This window comes from Ambystoma mexicanum, chromosome 10 (genome assembly GCF_040938575.1).
Source record: "Ambystoma mexicanum isolate Mex_15411 chromosome 10, UKY_AmexF1_1, whole genome shotgun sequence".
NCBI lineage: Eukaryota > Metazoa > Chordata > Amphibia > Caudata > Ambystomatidae > Ambystoma > Ambystoma mexicanum.
Genome location: NC_090932.1, coordinates 1,387,341,010 through 1,387,357,818, shown reverse-complemented (window position 1 = coordinate 1,387,357,818; position 16,809 = coordinate 1,387,341,010). Strand labels below are relative to the sequence as shown.

General features: G+C 44.2%; 1 long non-coding RNA gene across 1 annotated transcript in view; it reads left to right on the top strand.

Annotated features, from left to right (window-relative positions):
* LOC138493334 (uncharacterized) overlaps positions 1-10,268 on the top strand; it is a 31,000-nt gene extending 20,732 nt beyond the window's left edge. The window contains exons 2-3 of the long non-coding RNA XR_011276383.1: positions 8,245-8,397; positions 8,495-10,268. This is a non-coding gene — a long non-coding RNA (uncharacterized lncRNA). The remainder of the gene's footprint in view (positions 1-8,244; positions 8,398-8,494) is intronic.
* Positions 10,269-16,809: the final 6,541 nt, after the last annotated feature.

Sequence of the window (16,809 nt, the reverse complement as noted above, 5' to 3'; positions counted from 1 at the left end):
GCAGGAGTGCTTTTATTTTACAATAACTTTCCAGGAGCTGAAAGCCTTTATGCCAGAGAACATTGTGGGATGTCTTGACCCACTTTTGCTCTGCCATGCGGCATCCCTGTGTTCTGATGGGGCCCAAAATATCAAAATGGCCGCAAAACCCTTGTGCGCGCCAAAACCTTTGAAAATCGCGCTTTGCAACACAAAAAGATTGCTGCCCAATCTGCCATGCATGTTGTCAGTGTTGGAAACAGAGATCTCACCCCTGAAACATGTCACTGGGCTCCACAACAAGTGAAAACGGAGCACACAGGGAAAAGCAGTGCCTTGCTGAAACAAATCCAAAATCTTGCTTTTAAATCCTTTTTCGTGGTTGCTGAAACTGCAGAATGCCAGTACAAAACACCCTCAAACATCCAATACTCTTGCTGGGTGCTACAATTCACTTGCTTCAAGAAATCATGGTGAACTTATAATGTCCTGAAAAGCCAAACTTGTCATAAAAAACATCCACAGCAAAGGTTGCCTGCCTGTGAAATCTGTCAAAATCTGGGTGCAGTACCCTCGGCCACCTGAATGACAGCTGTCAGAAGCCTGCATGAGAAACTGTAAACTTGTATAAACTGAAATCAAATGGTTGAAAACTAAGTGGCCTGTTACTGAGAGTAACCTATGTTGTAATTGTTTAAACCCATGGTTTAGAATCTGGAATAAGTGTTCTAGCTGCTTGTTTGAAATTACAAGTTTGTTTAAACAAAGGGAAAATGCAACAGAATAACATTTGAATTTAAGCCTGACTAAAAGCAACCAAGCCAGTATAACAGCTTCCTCCACAGAGGCAGGGCCTCTCCCTTCTGCTTCCCTCCACCAGGAAATCACACCTAAGTGATGATTATAGGGTGAGAAGAGAATTTGGGCTGTAGTGGACATCCTCCACCTACAGGAACTGCCAAGTGTGAAGGGTCGTAAAATGGCCTGGGCCCAGGAGGAACTGGGACGAGACTGCTTCTGAACTGCAGGGAGTTAAAAGGAGGCAGAGACAAACAACCATTTGTTGCTTAACCAAGACCAAAGACACATTTTAAAAAGACTGATAACTTACTGTGTAAAATTGTTAAAAACACAAAAATAACAGCATTGTTAATGTAAATATTGGCTGCACATTTTAAAAGGCTCTGGAACTCTGTGACATGTTCTAGGAAGAAACGGCGGAACATGTGATATTATACAATATTTATTTTTGATAGAAGCATGAAACATCATACACTTAGGCCCATATTCAATGCGCACATTTGTAGAAATTTGCTCCTAAATTGGACATTGTGTTCCGGATAAAAAAGGCAAAATTCTGTAAAAAGCAGACACAAGATCTTACAGCGACGGGGTTTGGAGGAGTATCTGCTACATAAAATATGTAATCTATATATGTTATTATTATAGAGGTGGCACACATGGGAATATGTATTGTACCAAAAGTAGATTTCTTTTGTGCTCAAGAGCCTAGGGGTGGACTCTAGGCCTAGTAAACCCACATAAAGTTGACATACTATTCTTCCCCTCCTATCAAGGCAGAGAGGAGACCCTGACCAATCCCTGGCAAGGGGACGCACTTAGGATAAACCAGCACACACACCCCTTTATCATAAGCATAAATAGAGAAAATTCAGCACAGAAAAACACAGACAGATTCACCAACTAACCGATTGCTGGCGGAGCACCCTGGAGCAGAACCATCCATCTTCCTTTCTCCAGACTCCAGAAACTTGGCAAAGCAGAAAGGCCCATTCATTAGCTGAACCATTTTCAGCTAGGCCTTAAAATTCTAGAACCAGAACCCCAGAAACCTAAGGGGAAATAGACAGCCGGGCTGTGCTATACTGCTTGCCTTCTAAAAGAATTATCATCAGAACCAAGAGATCCAACCCAGTCCTGTGCCAAGGTGTGACCAGAGCCATTGCAGACCTGATCCAATCCCGTACAGTGCTGTGAACAGACCCAGTCAAGTCTGGTGTATCCAGCAGTCTGTCATGACCAGAATCTCTGACCAGAATCCCTGACCAGAATCCCTGACCAGAATCCCTGACCAGAATCCTGACGGTTCCATTCAAAACATATCTAGTGAGTATCTATAGAATAGAACTGTGTCACTAGCCTATGTACCTGGCTTAGTCCAATCCCTATCTGAAGTCCATCCTATTGTGTCTTCAGAATCTGCATTTTTAGAAATCTTTTGAATTGCCTGAACTCTCTATCCTATCCCTTCTATCTTTCCTCCCTTGTTAGTATTGTTAAAACTATCTTTGCGCTGATATTTTCATCTGAAGTAGGCGAGCTCCGCTGCAGGCAGTCGCCCTGATCCAGTGGCTGTGTTCCTGTGTTGTATTCGTCTATTCATAGTCGTCCTCTAGTGTAAGAAATCCTTTTTGTCATTTTAAAAGCACATTCCCATTTTTCCATTCTTGCACCTATCTCAAAAAAGACCTACACTAAAACATCCATTACTTCTTCTTTTTTTATGCTTGAAACAAATGTCAACCTCTGCTTGTAGCTAACATACACAGCTTTAATTCACATCTAAAACCGCATTCCAAATCCATATAGTTCTCCTGTAATTGCGACTATCAGGCACAGAAATGTTTGTCGCAAATTTCCATTTAGGGAATTTCTGACACGTGTAAAACAGCTTTTGATTGCTTCCGACCTTAATTTTAAGATTTCACATTGTTCCTTACTATTAAATCATTGCTAGTGTTTGTCTGTAACTATCTAAAGTGGCTCCCATAAGAATTTAAACAATTTCGGTAATTTAAACCATATTTAGTGTTTTTACCCAATCCATTCTCAAGATAACTTTAAAACCATTCTGACAGCTTGCCAATCAATTCTCTTTTTCTCTTGTGTTGCTGGGGGGAAATTGGGATTGATATTTTGTTTGAATTTTGCCATTCCTGAAACATGTTCTCTCCTCCTATCTCTTTACATTGCCTATTGGGGGGTTGAGGGGTGTGCAGGGGGAAATAGTAACCACACTGCCATCTGTTCTGGACACACACACAAAAGTATTATTTCTGTGCTGAATTGTTCTGCTCACTATTGCTCCTTGTGCATTAAAGAGATTGCTTAGTGTTACCTCACCCCATTGGTGATTATTGTATACCCATTAAACATAGTGTGATTAATTTGTAACTACATAAATAAATATTTTAACTTTGCAAACCAGCCTGATTCCTGGTTCAGTGTGAACGGGGGGCGGTTCCAAGAGAGGGGCGTGATATGAGTGGTACATCGTTCAGAATAAAATAACTTTTAGACACAAATAAATAAGGATTTCAGTTGTGCATTACACGCTAGGCATTGACTTAGGTGAAGTGCCGGATTTAAATCACTTACTACATCCTCATGTGCTGACTCATCGGGTGTGGCTCCCTAGGCCTGGTCTTTATGTGCTGACTCATCGGGTGTGGCTGGCAGGCTGAACCTGGTAGGCGTGGCTTCAGAAGCTCAGCTATATAAGTTGTTCCATCCTTAAGGCCGGTGCTTCGCGTTACTGTGCACTCGCGTGCAACGTGACGCTCACCACCGCTTGGACCACTTTACTTACCTTTGGAAACTAGACGTTCTCCTGCATACTCACCTCCAGGAAACCGGTGCTTCATCGCTTCATCTGCAGACTCATCTCCTGACATCCAGTGACCTTGATCCCGATGCCGCAGTACTGCACTCTGCATCCACGAACTCGGACCCTGAGAAGAAGAAGAAAGACAAAGTTAGAACATCCATCCTAGGGCCGCGCTGCATTTGAACCCTGCGCGCTCCCTACTGTACCGCTGCAGCTTCGTTCCTCATTCTCATCTGGCTGTCGCCTCGAGCTCCGCAGCTTCTGCCGGGCCGGCAACATCACCTGCAAGGGAAGAAAGCAAAAGAGCAAACCTCAAAAGTGGAACGGACAGCAATACAAGACAATGAACTTTACAATTCAACAAAAACAGACGAGGAAAGACAAAGGCAAACAGGAACACTTACCTGAATCATAGTGGCTTAGTCACATCAGGATTGGACAACCACATGCAAGGGACGATTGAAGGAACTCGGTCCAGATCATACAAGCGCCCCTGCCAGAAGCAGCAGGACAGAGTGCTCGCCAAAACTAATCAACAGGAATCACCTATTACTACCAGTCACCACATAAGCACAGAGGGCGAAGTCGGACCCGAGCCACCTCACCCCCTGGGGGGGCTGCAACCGTGCCCAACACCTCCGTAGAGACAAGGTGAGCGTAACATGAAGAAACAGGTACATTCTCTAGCATCTTCCACGGCCTACACCAGCAAACTTATTAGAGCATGCCGAGCCTTCTTAACTCAAGCTAGCTGCATTATCCTTGTCAATGCCCTTATACTCTCCAGATTAGGTTACTGTAATGCCCTCTACTTAGGATCCAATAAATACATCACAGACAAAAATTCAGATATTGCAAAATAATGCCTTGAAAACGGCCCTAAACCTACCCACCAGAGAACATGTTTCCAACATGAGAAGAGAACATCATTGGCTAAAAATCAAAGACAGAATTTCACTCAAAACAGCTTCGCTAACCTTCAAGTGCCTTAATAATGCAGCCCCACCTTACCTCGTGGAAATAATAGTCAGAAGAACATTGACCCGCCCCACCAGAGCTTCTAATTCCCACTGTCTTCAGATACCTAGATTTAGAATAAAGAAATCAGGAAGAAGTAGCTTCCCTGTTAAGGCGGCCCAGTACTGGAACGCACTCCCACTTAACCTGAGAAAAGATCAATCCTCCTACAGCTTCAGACGTAACATCCTCAAATGGCTACACTCTAACGACCTCCTTGATTAAATAATGCACACTACACCAGCTACCATCTAAACCTCTGTTCCCCCTCTTATATCCATCCACATGTATATATGTACATATGTTTCTTCATGTTTATTAATTAGCTAGAATCGCTGAATCTGTGTTGCTTGTATGTATATATCTTCCCTCACTACACAACTAAGCATGAAGTAACCTTGTCTGCTGTGGCGGCCAGTTACCTAAGGGTCCGGTGCGCATTACAAATTAATAAACAAACAAACAAGATGAGAGAAAACGTGATGTTCGCCTGGCTACCCCAACACTCTTCAATCGGGTGCAGCTAGGTGTCATCTCCTAGCTTTGCCATTCCAGCACCTAAATAATTATAACAATTCTGGTTTTTTATATAGCGGTGCTACCTCCAGAATGCCAGTTTTGGAGTCCTTGGTAACCAATGTTTAATGCCCGCAGGAGAAGCAAAGGAAGCCAGCAGCCAACAGACACCAACAAAACTGTAAGTGTGGCATGGTTGGGGTGTAGAGCAATTACTCTACTCCAGAAAGCCCTCACCACTCACCTTACCTCTCCATAACGTAGACTGCCATAGATTTACATCATGCATACTTAGAGAGATTTGTGACCACCAGCATAAATCCATTCTTAGCTGGACTGTAAATGTTGCATTGCATTATGCTCTAACATACTAGCCAAAGCTAACTAGTGCTACGCCTATAGAGAACGGTCAAGATTAGCCTGCGTCACCTATAGACAGGTATAATAATGTTAGCATGTGCTACACCTAGATGGAATTCTTAACTTTAGCCTGTGTCACATCTAGATAGAAATGTGAATGTTAGCACGTACCATACTTAGATGGAATTCTTGACTTTAGCCTGCGTCGCATCTAGACAGGGTTATGAATGTTAGCATGCACCACACTTAGATGGAATTCTTAACTCTAGCCTGCGTCGCATCTAGACAGGATTGGGAATGTTAGCATGTACCACACTTAGATGGAATTCTTGACTTTAGCCTGCGTCGCATCTAGATAGAAATGCGGATGTTAGCATGTACCACACTTAGATGGAATTCTTGACTTTAGCTTGCGTCGTATCTAGACAGGGTTACCAATGTGAGCATGTGCCACACTTAGATGGAATTCTTGCTTTTAACCTGCGTCGCATCTAGATAGAAATGTGAATGTTAGCATGTACCACACTTAGATGGAATTCTTGACTTTAGCCTGCATTGTGTCTAGACAGGATTATGAATGTTAGCATGTACCACACTTAGATGAAACTGTGAATGATGACAAGTGCAACACCTGAATGGAATCATGATCACTAGCCTTCCTCGAATCTAGACAGAATAATGAAATTAGCAAGTGCCACACTCTGATGGAAAAGTGAATGATAGCAAGCATCACACCTAGACTTAATTGCAAGGACATCAAGGCCAACTAACCAATCCACTAACGATTTCATCCCTCTGCATACACCTCTCAAACTCTAACCAAACACAACTACAAGCCTAACATGCAGGAATCCGCACAAACTTCACTACATTGCAACAACAAAACAAAACGCACATATACTTGCACAAAAGCACACGATGACTACTGACCTTAAAACACCTCAAGCCCTGCCAACAGACCCACCGGGCTGAGGCTGCCAACAGCACATCACTGCTCTCTTGCACTTCTCCAGCTTAATCCCACTAAATCACCCTCCCCTCCCTCTTCCAGAGCCGCCAGAGCACCAGGGGACCACTCCGGCGGTGATAGTGCGCGGTACAAATATCCTTTAACATTAACATTAACATTCATGTAATTATTAACCACAAAGTTGGACTCAATCTATAGAGAGGGTGTGGTGCTGGGTGAAAGGATCAGTAACCTGAATGGGGGGTTAAACCCATGATGAATCAAGTGTTGTGCTTGAGCTATCCTCCCGGCTAAGCTACATATGGACACAAATAGATGTCAACCAGTAACCGAGATATGGCAGATCCTCGATCCTCACCTTCTCATATAATTGTCTTGGAGTATTCTGATGATGCAGCTTTGATTGCTGATTGTGGTTGTCAAGGTAATATTGTATCCACTGCCTCAGTTTCTTAATCAGGATGTTACAATTTACAGTGTTCTAGACGGACACAATGACAATGGACCTCATTCTGAGGTGGGCGGTAAGGGATAACGGGCACCGGTAAGGAGACCGGTGCCAGTAATCTCTTACCGGCCAATTCTGAAGTCCCTTAGCGGGACCCGTAAAGGACGTGTGGTCTGACCTATTCGCGGGCCCGTTATTAGCGCCTTCCCCATTCTCATTGAGCCGTATGGGGGCTCAAATGGGAATGGGGAATGGTTTGGTGAATGGGGATTTACGGGGTCCTCCAGGATCGGACTGACCCGGTAAGTCCCCATTCAACCAGACCACTGAGGCCCAATGAGTATGAGCATTGCTTTGTGGGGGAGAAGGTTATCCTCTTTGATGTTTAATAGACAGTCTCTGTTCCTCTGCCTGGTCTGAAGACTGATAGGTGGTCTAAAAGTAGAACGTGGTGTTCTCCATAATCATCTCAGTTTGATTTTGCATAGATACAGTGCCTTGGATATCAGGTAGTAGTTATCAAACATGTTATGTTATGTAATTTTCATGGGCATTTGTTTAGTGCCGATCTGCCACATGGGGCTCCTGTAGTTCTGTGGGTTTCTCCTGGAGTTTTGTAAACCAGAGCATAGGTTGGAGAGTTTGTATTGGAGTGTTTGTTGTTGGATGTCAAACATGATTTTTTCAATTCTATTTTTATTTTGAATTATTTAAATGCAGGAGGAGCAATACCCTTTGATCACAAAAGAACATTCAATACATAAGAAATCTGATTTGACGGGAAACAGTGACTTTCTTATAATGGTGGGAGCTTGAGGGACATTCTGACCAGGTTGTGGAGGGGAGTAAATGGAGCAGTCACCGAGGACAATACATACATCCACATACATAGATAAAGGACAATCAACCATGGACATTTTTAAATGCAGGTAGATGGTACGGCCAGCTGTGCTTGGGATGTGACCATGATGGGTGAAGTGCTAAAGTGGAAGCAGAGGAAGTGAGGGACAGAGGCAGGTTAGAGGTGAAGGAAACATGTCAGATGAGAAGTAGGGTAAGAGGGTAACTCGAGAGAAAGGTATGTGGTCTGATCATGATGTTGGGCATTTGTTGCTCTGCGTATAAGGCCTTCCGTTGACATAGGTTTGAAAGGTGTTGGGTGCTATATTGAATCAAGATAAGTCCATCCTGCTTATGGATAATGTGGGAAAAATGTCACTTGGTGCGTGGTGTGTTTTCTGGGAGTACCCTCTGCTGTCACTGTGAGGAATTGCCATCTGACAAGGGGGTAGAAACCCTGGCTTTTTATTTTTTTATTAATTACAGAAATGATGCGAGTAATTCCATCTAAGAAGGGGTGATCCGCTAACTAGAAGATCTGAATGCTGAACAGAGGATAGTCCAGGGGCAATGTGCTGGTCTTGGAAGCAGAGCAACAGAGGTTTGAATCCCGGATCCGCTCTTAGAAACCGAACTCAGGTATGGTATTAGGCCCGTCATAAAAAAAACACTAAAAATAAATAAATGTCTCGTACCGGCTCCATATTTAACTGCTGCCTTGTTGAACCATACACAGAAACATCAGGATCACAGCTCCGAACCATCACCGGACCTGAACTCGAACCTCTGGAGCATCCCTAGGCAACGTTTCCCAGCGGTAACCACACTTCTTGAACCAACTCGCCTCCGAATTAATCCTCGTGAGCACTCCTCCAACCTGCATTGCTCAAATGTCACCTTCTCACAGCTTTTAGTCACCTCAATCAAACAGACTCTGGGCCAGCTCAAAGCAAGGTTTGATGCTCTCGAACTGCCTAAGAGCAGCAAAAAGGTACTATTGACCCATAACTGACCCACTGGTCCATCTGGTTAGGTCATTTAAATCCCTTTTTTTAACAAGAATATATCCCTTTTGAGAACATTCTGTTTTTTGATTGCCTTTGATGCCTGTTTCACTGTCCGGAGTGCTGCATCGTTCTCTCTTTGCATATTCTGTGTTCTTCCACGGGGGTGGGATTTATGTAGCTTTTTCTATTGTTTTATTATTGGAGATTGCATGTTTAATTAAAGTACATAGTATTATAGAAACTTGATTGGCCATTCCCTTTATTTTTGACTGTTGTACGTTGCTGTTTCGGCTGTTACTGGATCACATTCATACCCCTCTTGAAAGTATTGCTTTCCCTTGGCCCAAGTTACCTGAAAAGGCGAAGGAGGTCTACTGTGCCAGTTTAATCTTTATATTTGGGATCACTCTTGTTTTGTAGCAGTATGAGGATCGTTTAAGAGCTGTAACCACTACTCATTCATGTACTCCTGTGGGGCAGAAGTAATTTGTCACAGTCACTAAATGGTATTACCTGTAATTTTCTGAGAATTGCTTTGAGAAAGGTCCTTCAAGTGTGTTACTTTAGGCTAAACATAAAATGATAATTGGTGAGGAATTGCCTGTAGTAGGAGTGTGGCTGGCTAATCTCCCTATCTCTCTCCACGCTCGTAACTTAGGCATTCACTTTGACTCCTCTCTCTATTTCTCCCACCATATCTCTCTCATTTCTCGTGCCTGTCGCTCCCACCTCTTCTATATTCGCAAAATCTGCCCCTCTCTCACCTTTCATGCTACTAAACTTCTAATTTCCTTATCTTCTCTCGCCTCTTCTACTGCTCCTCTTTACTCTTTGGGCTACCTACTTCTTATCTCGCCCCTCTCAAGTCTATTTACCACTCTGCTATCCGTACCCTCTGTCTCCTTACTTCCCGTGACCCCATCTTGGCTTCCCTCTCCTCCCTTGGCTGCCTTCCATTTCACTCTCAACTTAAATTTCACTTTCTCTGCCTTGTCTTCAAATCTTTCCATGGACTTGCTCCCCCTACCTCTCCTCCTTCCTCTCTTTCTACACTCCTTCACGCTCCCTTCATTCAGCTGAGCACTTCCTTCTCACTGTACCTCCATCCCCTTGTGCCCCCTCCCGTTTCCGCTACTTCCAGCTCCTAGCTCCCCTGCATTGGAACTCCCTACCTCTGTCAATCCGTTCTATTCCTACTTTCTCCTCATTTCACACCTCCCTTAAATCTCTCCTTCTCCATCCACCCCCCGCCCTGAAACTCCTTCCCCTTCTTGCTCCCCCTCCTTTCTTTCTGCTTCCCTTGATTTCCTCCCTCCACTCCCTAACCACCCCACTCTCACCCTTTCCCCTCTCTCCTCCTTCTCCTCCCCACCTCTCCTTCTTCCTCACATTCCCACTCCTCTACTCTCCCTATTCCCTTCAGTTTAATTGCTCTTCTTACTGGTTTGTTGATTGATTCATAACTGTAATTTGCTTCCACCGTTATATTGTTTTATGTTTTATGCACCAAGTTGTTCAATTGTGCAGCGCTTTGGTGTAAAGCGCTATGTAAACAAATAAATATAAATACAAATACAAATTTAACCATTCATATAAAAGGCAGGTATCATTGGCTGGCTGATAAAATGATTGTATGAGGTGTGCTAGGAATAGCCAGATTGTCATGTAAGGTATGGGCCCAAAATCACTGAAGGTTTTTACTGAAAAGAAAGCATCACCCAAGTGGGATGTTGAGAATATGGTCATTTTGGTCTAAGGTTATATCGATTGGAGACTATGCATTAGTCAGTAATTGCCCAAATTGGACGGCAGGCAATTTTTTTTCATGTATATAGCGCTACAAACCCTCAGACATCTGAGCGCTGTTTATTATTACCCTCGGTGTATGATGCTCATTTATTGATCTCAGAAGGATGAAAGGCTGAGTTTGGCCTGGCTCTGCACGGATGTCAAAGCGAATGCTCTACTTGCTGTGCTATCGGACCGGCATTTGGGTCTCATTTCCTTGAGGGCTGGATGTGCTTGCCAACGTCCTCAAGGGAGATGCCTGGGCTACCTCTAATAAAGCCAATTCAGGGCTATGGAGTGGTTATCTCAGCTACTTATATGGGGAAGGATTCTGGGAGCAGATATATGGACATACTAAAGTTTGTGGAGCAGGTATTACTGGGCACTGACAGTAGTCTGATGGCTTAGTGGAGACAAAAGACACTAACACTCATAGTGGACGTGACTATATAGGGGAAACCCACAAAGAGGAAAGCACATCTCAGAATAATCAGCAGGTGAAAAGATGACTTCTGCACCTACTTCTCGTAATGTGCTTATAAGAGATCTGTGCCTATACTAACTCCTAGGAACTTTGTTATGTTGGGTACCTTTCGGGGAGACCAAGCTCAGCCAATCATAGTGGGATTGGCAGAGGCAGTAGCCAATTTCCACACCTCATCCTTTCTGTTTTGCTGGTGTTTAGTATCAAATGGTTCAGGATGATCCAGCGATCAATTTCATTTACCCTTCAGCAGAGATCAGCAGCATGTCTGAATTGTGGAGTCTGAGGTTGTTATTTAGGCCACTGGAGTAGTTGTGGCATGCAAGCTTAAATGACTGAATATGGACATAGCAGAACATGTGTAGATGTTAGATAGAATAGAAAAAACAATGGAAAGGAGTACAGCAATGATTTGGACTTGGCCTAAGAAGAAATAGGAGAACCAGACGCGAGCTCAGCCTTATATTACCATCTCTGTGTGATGGTTGTTAAGTGTTATACAGCCTAATTTGTCATAATTAGATTAAAGAGCCAGGATGACAGGCATTTCTGTTGATGTATGCCTGATTCTTGAGATCAATTCAGATTGCAATTGCTTCTGTCAGGTGTCCCATGGAGGTGAAAGCTCATCTGGGCACCGTTGGGGTGGTTGTTGACATTTGAGAATGCCTGTGGCTGCAGTTACACTCTCTCAATATGTTTTGTCAGGATTTGGCCATTGGCAATGTGTCTAGTCATCTGTGCCATAAGAGAGAAGACCAGGCTTCCTTAGTAGTGGATTCATGAAGTTGATTTTCAGTTCAGCTGGAATAGTTCTTGCTTTGGAATGAGGTGTTTAGGAAAATGCGTGAGATCTACTGATATAGTAAATAAAACCATTTACTTCAAAAGGACTATAGCGACTGGTGAATTTTCTAAATTTGGGAGATTAAAAATTTCACATGAATATGTGAGAGCAACCGAGCAAAGCTAGAGAACCTCAATCAACCAAGGGGAATCTCTGGGGCTCTCTCCCCAAGACATTCTTTAAAATAATCAATTAAAATTGTGTACTTTTACTGCACACCTTCTGTGAAAAATTGGGTAAGAAAGCACACAGTTTACAATTTCTAAAAAAATATGTGCTAGGTCACTAACAGTGCAATGGATCGTTTTTCAATAAATGTTCATGATGCTTTTACCTGCAATGTATACCAGTCTGTTTTCTGGCAGTGCAAAAGCCTTTTCCTATTGTCTATGCTCAAACATATCTATGCTGGCTTTGCTGATATAGGCTAGTATACACACATAAGATCATACTCATTATTTGCTTTGTCCATAATGCCAGTAATGATACTGTAAGAAAACATGGTTGTGTTGGCTGTGCCAATATAGGCCAGTATCAAGAATTAAGAACACTCATCATGTTGGCTTTGCCCATAATTCTAGGAAAAATGCTATTCACACTATAAGAAAAACCTATCCATACTGGCTGCACCAATGTAATCCATTATCTCTGTGTAAGAACACCCACATGTTGGCTTCACCCAGAATGGCAGTGCAAATATGACATTTTTATTTTGAGACCTCGGGCGCTCTTCACTTGCCCCAGTCAGAGGCTGTCCTCCCCTGTCTCACATGCACACACATTCATACATATTCACATGTGCACTCATACACTACCCCTGATGCATCAAGACCTGAGCTACATGTGTCGAGACCACCATAAATGGCAGAAGGGCCCTATACAAGACCTTAAACATTGCCATGCATCACATACTGCACTGTACATGCAAATGCTTTAGTCAGGAGAGCTAGCCTCCAAATCACATACTGCATTGTACGTGGTTAGGCCTTAGTCAGCAGTACTAGGCCCTAAACCAAACATACAATTCGATACATGATGAGAACCATTCCCTTAAATTGCATATACTGAAGCGTACTTCGTCATGCTTAAATCAGCAGAACTATCCTCTTAAATCCCCTGTCCTGCACCGTACAGTGTTAGGCTTTAGAACGCAGAGCTATCCACCTACATCACACATACTGCCCCATATGTGGCAAGGCTTTAGACAGAAGCACCATGTCCCTTAATTGCCTATATGACACCCTGAAGGGTAAAGCCTTCGACAGGAGAGCTATCCCCTAAATTGCATATTCTGTACCTTACATTGCTCAAGGTTTAGACAACAGAGCTAGTCAACCTAAATGAAGAGCCTATGCACAACACAATGGCAGAAAAGGTCCAGGCAACCAAATTGAGGCCACATGGCCAAAGCATGTGTCTTTACATAGCCTTTGGAACCAGCTTCAACCTATGCAAGCACAATGCTTTGACACTCATAATGGAAATCATGCAACATTGAGTAAAGGTTGTACCTACTAGAGCACAAATCTATCAATCCACATTACTCCAGAAAGAAAGCAGTCTTGCTTCTCCTGCCTCCCATTGTAGTGTAAGTAGATGTTAATAGGCGAAGCAGTACCTTTCTGGTTCCAGGAGAATCCTTGTCAGGGACAGCCAACACCTTGTGCATATGCTAATACTTGACAGCCCCTCCAGTCCATGGAAGGACAGCCCTTAGATTTGGAAGAATATTGCATGACTATTTTTTCCCTGGTTTTCATCATTAAGTGGTTGCACAACGCGCTGCAAGGAACTCAGGACTATAATCCTACCTACCATGGGGCAAATGAGGCTGCAAACACGGCATTTCAGTGTTAGTGGACTGTCCATCATATTCCCACATCCAATGCCCTTTTTGTCAACACCAGAATGCTTCTCTTCACCTTCCTGCAGCCACCACACCCCATTTACTCCAGGTGATGGCACACCCAGCTTTGTGGGACCCTTTGAGGAATCTTCTATCTTTTATGATCCAGTTTCATCATCATGAAGAATCCCCTTCTGGATTGGAGCATCGCTCTGAAATAAAAGTTCTGGTATGGCCTCAAATTCTGGTGAGTCTTGGCCATTGGGGGAAGGGGATTCATTTTGCCCTGTATGCCTTGTTTGAGGGGGGTATGGGGCTTGTGGGAGACATCAGGAGAGACCTCTGGGATAACCCAGCAGGGACTCTGACTCCTGCCTTAAATACCTGACGAACGCCTAACAAACATCTTGCACTGCTCCAGATAGGCACAATTCCAAGTAGGAAACGAGGACAGCAACAGAGCAATAGTGGGAGGTTTGAGGCATCTCATTGTCCGCCAACCAACATACTAAAAAAGGTGAAATTGTTGCCTACAAAACTCAAATTTCAAGCAGGCATTTCTCTGATGCAAAGGTTCTTGCCTCCTGTAAGTCTTAACATGTATCTTATGGCAATTAGTGGGGTTTCCCGACAGCCCCCTTTTCCTCATCTGCAAGCTTGTAGCTCCCATTTGCCAAGCAGAAAAGAACAAGGGAGTAGGGGGAGTTCTCAATCTAACATCGCTTCCTTCCTGGTTCCTGACATGGGCGGTGGAGCCAGAGTGCCACCAACTCGCCATCCAGGCCCTCTAAACATGCACAGAGCCACATGGGTGCCCCTACATGCTGGGGTAGCAAAGTGGCCCGACCTTTGCATTTCCCACGGGGCATGTGCGGATGTGGTAGTGTAAGCCAAGGGAAACTATCTTTCCCTAATAAATCCAGCCCGGGAGCATTTCCTCAGCTGCTTGATACAGATGAGGAACTTCTTTGTGTGTTCACTGGGCAAGCCTGGCACATCATGATGGGTGCTGGGTTGCCAACCCGCCATCCACTATGGATGAGCAGCCACTGGTCAGGGGCATCTGCAGAGCCCTGCTCAAGATATCTAGGGCCTGAAAATCGACAAGTGATGGAGTGAAGGTACTTAGCCTAGCTAGAGGGGTGGAAGGCATAGGAAGATGGGAAAGAATAGAAGTTTGGTTCAAGTTTGGCAAACATGAAACATGATGGGCAAATAATGTAAATATCTGACAAATTATGCAAATACCTGGTTATTTGATGGCAAAATTAGGCATATAGTGTGAGTACCTCATATTTGAAGACTATGGGCCTCATTACGACCGTGGCGGTCCGGAAATAACGGTGGCGGTAAACCCGCCGCCACCGTTGTTTCCGGACCGCCTGATCCCGACCCCTGCAGGCGGGAGGTGATGTTCCCGCCAGGTCTGACCTGGCGGGTTTAACACCGCCCGCCTGCAGGCGGACGAGGAAACACCAGCAGCATTACAAGATGCTGCCGGTGTTTCCATGATCCCGATTCCCATTGAGTCCCATAGGACTCAATGGGAATGGGGATTTACACCATTCCGCCTCCGTGATTCCCGGAAAACCGGGGTTGTGATGCCCCGGTAATTCCGGGAATCACGGAGGCGGAATGGTAATACGAGTCCGGCGTTAACCAGGCGGTTTTACCGCCTCGGTTAACGCCGGACTCGTAATGAGGCCCAATGACTATCAAATGATGGTGGCAACTGGGAAGTGAGGCCAACAGCTGGTACATTATGTGACTACCTGGGCATATGATGGCAATACATAGAAACGTCTCCCCATGGCCAATTATCGGAGCACTTCAATACAAAACAATAGCTGGCATATGGTATGAGTACCTGGGTGTATGATGGCAGTATCTGGCATATGGTCCCTGCAATATTGTATAAGGATTGGTCAAATGATGGGAGCACCTGGGCATATGATGGTAGCCCTGTTAAGAACTTCTAGCCCCATCGCTGCCCTTTTCTAAAAGCATATTTTGTCCATGAACATCCACCTATCATTTTCAACACATACACTCATGTACTCTCATTTTCTATCATCGACATTGGTCAATACCCCATCATGTGGAATTGTACTGTCATCATATACCAGGAACAGCTTAATATGTCAAGGGTAAGCCTCTGTTCAAAATTGTGAAAGTAAATTATGTCTTGCTTACTTCTCCAGCCAAAGGAGCACAGTCCTACTGTCCTGATGTGCCTAACATGGTTCCTTCTAAAGGGAACACAACCCTGTCTCTAACACTAGTGTTGATAACATCAAGGTCTTTTGAGAAGTACATGTGCCCTTGCTCGAAGCACTGGAGAGGACACTTGATAAAAGCCTTGGACTACTGTCAACATGAAAACACAGATTGGGATGTCCACAGATACTGTACAAGCCAACCGTCTTTCCATGGAAGGAGAAACATGATACAAACAGGTGTCAGGACACTTGTAAACAGAGAGCTGGCCATGCCCAAGTCAGACATGATACAAACTATTTTCAGAACACTTAGATGATGACCTGATCAAATCCACAGCAATACCAAGCAAGCAACCGTATGGTTGCTGGGACATTCTGTACACACAGTTGACGTTTGCCTGAAAACATTGCATATGTTGTAACAACCTGGAACTGGAAGTAGCCTAACCAGGAACTATATACGGGCTTTCTGTGAGAAAGGAAGACAGAGCCCCTGGTTGCCAGCCTTGCAGAACATGCTTTCACTAAGCCTCTACTGTCGGTGTCCTGGTCATTTATCGTGCTGGTGTGAGTGAGTGGTGAGGCCTGGTCCCCAGGTCGAGTACTGAGCCAAAGATGGGGATTAAAAGACCTGCCGACAGCCTCATATACAAATTCACTGCCACATATTAACATGAACTGACACTAGGTTGCCTCACGCCATCACCTCACAAGTACCTTACCCGGATACCACTGCTGATACATCATCCAAGGGACACCCCTAGTAAGATGTTACCATGACCAATCCTGATGGATGATTCAAATTGCACTCCAGGCCCTCCATTAAACTTTGAGTCACACATTCGGAACCACTATGCTCA